Consider the following 3,997-nt stretch of genomic DNA (forward strand, 5'->3'; position numbering starts at 1 on the left):
ATTTAAGGAATAACTGGTTATAGATGGTTTAACTACCCAAAGTAGCAAAATAAATCATTGGAAATATTTCTATTTGGAAAAGTATTAAATTAAACAAACAGAAACAAGCTCACAGACTTAGAGAATAAAACTTGTGGTTACCAAAGAGGAGAGGGAAGGAGGGAGGGACAAATTAGGGGTATGGGATTAACACACAAACTGCTATATATTAAATAGATAAGCAACAAGGATTTACATGTTAGCAGAGAGAATTATATCCATTACCTTCTAATAACCTATAATGGAATATAATCTGCAAAAACACTGAATCACTATGCTATATACCTGAAATGGAATACTTTGGCCACCTGATGTGAAGAACTGACTCATTGGAAAAGACCCTGATGCTGGGAAAGATTGAGGCGGGAGGAGAATGGGATGACAGAAGATGAGAAGGCATCACCGACTCAATGGACATGAGTTTGAGTAAACTCTGGGAGTTGGTGATGGACAGGAAGGCCTGACGTGCTGCAGTCCATGGGGTCGCAGGGACACACCTGAGCGATTGAACTGAACTGACACAATACTGTATATCAACTATATTCTTTCAATAAAAAATTATGCAAAACCTGAACTTCATAAATACTACCAGACATACATAAAAATATGAGATTTGAAAAAGAAAGAGATTGGGAGAAGGAGAGAGTAGAGAGAGTCTCCGTGTATAATTCTACTAACACATAAAGATTTATTTAAGCAATACAGACACTTTTTTGGCACCAGGAAAGTGATACACTGACATACAGACTAAGAAGCCTGGGATAGGAGAAGGAAATGAACCAATTTACTCTAGCAACTTAGAAAGTCAGTTTTTAAAATTTTAAATAATCAATTTTATTTGTATGAATTTGTGTCTAATATCACTACTATAGAAAAAAAAAGAGCATATTCAGAGCATAATCTCAAATTAGAATTGAACAAATGGGAGCTACTATTTTAAAGTTTAAAGCTGTAAGTCATAATATTTTAATAGTATCAGAACCTCTAAATTTTAAACTTTCATGGTTTGTTGAGTCTAGTCTATTGAGCCCAGTCTCAACAAGTAACATCCTAACATCTGTGGCCCAGTTCCCACACATCACCGCTTCATTTAGCATTTCAGTTCTGCAACATGTGGTTCATGCTTCTTTACACCTCTGCATAAAATGAGCTAGCCTGCCCTTTTAACTATTTTTCCCTCTTGGTATTTTTGTCACTCCGTATATATTATTTAAAGCTGAAGATGGTAGTTTTCAAATATCTATCTGCAGAATATAGAATACATTGGCTATTTGAATAAATTGAAACCTGATTATTTATAATAATAATTATCAATAATAATGATTATCTATATTATATATATATGTGTGTGTATATATATATATATTTGGAGGGGTACCAAATTACTTTATTTGAAGGAATGGTACTAAAGAAAGAATTTAAGTAGATGTTTTGTTACAAATTATAGAAAAGGTGAAGGTAACCTAAATATGCATGCACTGCCTTGGTGACCAGGGAAGTCACCCCTGTGGCTGTGGGAAGTCAGCCTGAGGCTTAGCTCTCACTGTGTCCCAGGCTGTGCTTGTCAATGAGGTACTCTGCCATGCCAGATCCAGGGGCCCCCATCTTGCGCAGGTTGGTTATGTGGTCACCCAATTATTTGATGGTTTCCACCTGTTATTCAGGTAATGGATCTCAATGAAATCACACAGATGGGGATCATTTTTTTCAGTGCCCAGTTTGTGCAGTTCAGGTAGTAATTGATTCACACTTCTTTCCCAGCACGGCGCACATTCCATTGCATTCTGCCCATTCTCCCAGTCATCACGGTCTGGTTTCCTGACATTCTGAAGGAAGATTCGGCCGCCTTGCCGGTTCTGCAGCTTCATCCGTTTCTCAGCATGTTCCCTCTCCTCATGAGATCGGTGAAGAAAATATTCTAAGACACTCCACAGCGGTCAAAATAGTATGACGTGGACAGGTAGACATAGGAGGCGTAGAGCTCCAGGTTGATCTGGCGGTTGATGGCAGCCTCCAAGTCCTGGTGGTAGTTCTGGCGCACCTGCGAGGCGGATGCAGTCGTCATGGCGGGCGGCTGAGAAGGGGCGGTGGTGGCGGCGGCGACGGCTGCGCGGAGCTGGAGCGGCGGCGGGGACCTTGGGCCAGTCGGAGGGCGCTGTCAGGTGGTGACGCGGGCTGGCTCGTATTTTATTTATATATATATATATGACATGACATGACATTGAAGTCGCTCAGTCGTGTTCGACTCTTTGCGACCCCATGGTCTGTAGCCTACCAGGCTCCTCCATCCATGGAATTTTCCAGGCAAGAATATTGGAGTGGGTTGCCATTTCCTTCTCCAGGAGATCTTCCTGACCCAGGGATCAACCTGGGTCTCCCGCATTGTAGACAGATGCTTTACCGTCTGAGCCATCAGGGAAGTCCATATATTGCAGCCATGAAATTAAAAGATGTTTACTCTTTGAAAGGAAAGTTATGACCAACCTAGATAGCATATTAAAAAGCAGAGACATTACTTTGCCAACAAAGGTCCGTCTAGTCAAGGCTATGGTTTTTCCTGTGGTCATGTATGGATGTGAGAGTTGGACTGTGAAGAAAGCTGAGCGCCTTAGAATTGATGCTTTCGAACTGTGAAGTTGGAGAAGACTCTTGAGAGTCCCTTGGACTGCAAGGAGATCCAACCAGTCCATTCTAAAGGAGATCAGTCCTGGGTGTTCATTGGAAGGACTGATGCTGAAGCTGAAACTCCAGTACTTTGGCCACCTCATGCAAAGAGTTGACTCATTGGAAAAGACCCTGATGCTGGGAGGGATTGGGGGCAGGAGGAGAAGGGGACGACAGAGGATGAGATGGCTGGATGGCATCACCAACTCGATGGACATGAGTTTGAGTAGACTCTGGGAGTTGGTGATGGACAGGGAGGCCTGGCGTGCTGCAAATCATGGGATTGTAGAGTCCAACACGACTGAGTGACTGAACTGAACTGAACTGATATATATATATATATATATATGTATAATCTTTGTGTTTCTCTTAAGGTGAAAAGAAAAACTGAGTTCAGCCATGTTTCCACATTCAACTCTTATTCTTTCTTATCTTTATCAGGTCTCTTGTAATAATTTATCCTGTTTTGTCTTTAGTTTTTGGGTTTTTTTTTTTTTTTTCTTTTCTCTTTCTTCACCTTGTACTTTCCTGGGTGTCTTGTGTTTGCATATCTTCTAAACTGAATCCATCACTACTGCAGTAAGTAAATCCTTTGTAAAATACTAGAGTTTTGCAAGGAATTTCTTTTTACAACTTTTCTATATAAACGTCATGATATTTGTCAGAAAAAATTAATACAGGAAACTGAGTGAGCAAGTCTACTGAATAAGAACAAAGTAAACATTAGGCTTCTTCATCTTGGAAGCATGATTTAAACAGTGACCAGTGTTTGTTTCATAAATATTTACTGAGTACCTTTTATACTTCAGATCCTATATGGGTTTTGATATAGAACAGTGAACAAAGGAAAACAATTCCTGTTCCCATGGAGGTTACATTCAAGTATCAGTAAAAAGTATGACATTACTGGTCAAGGTTTAGAAGGCTTGAAGTGTATATAATTGGGAACAGGGGTATTTGACAAGAAAAGAATACAAATTTAGGAATACAAAATTGGACATATAACTAGAACAAAAAGAAATTCACAAAATTAAAAAAAAATTAAATCTGGTGCATGCCATAGGCATTATAAAATTCAGAAAAGTAATAACAAATTACTTCTACTAATAAACTGACATACCAATGTAATACTTTTTCCCTAAAATGTTAGTTGTACATTTAAAAAAATTTTTTTTAATTTTATTTTATTTAACTTTACAATATTGTGTTGGTTTTGTTGTATATCAAAATGAATCTGCCACAGGTATACATGTGTTCCCCATCCTGAACCCTCCTCCCTCCTCCCTCCCCATAC

General features: G+C 39.2%; 1 pseudogene; it reads right to left on the reverse strand.

Moving 5' to 3' along the window:
* Positions 1-1,411: 1,411 nt before the first annotated feature.
* LOC147380059 (ferritin heavy chain pseudogene) lies at positions 1,412-2,104 on the reverse strand (annotated as a pseudogene).
* Positions 2,105-3,997: the final 1,893 nt, after the last annotated feature.

This window comes from Bos grunniens, chromosome 1 (genome assembly GCF_055505025.1).
Source record: "Bos grunniens cultivar Pamir isolate PY7600 chromosome 1, Bosgru_T2T1.0, whole genome shotgun sequence".
In the NCBI taxonomy this organism is placed as follows: domain Eukaryota; kingdom Metazoa; phylum Chordata; class Mammalia; order Artiodactyla; family Bovidae; genus Bos; species Bos grunniens.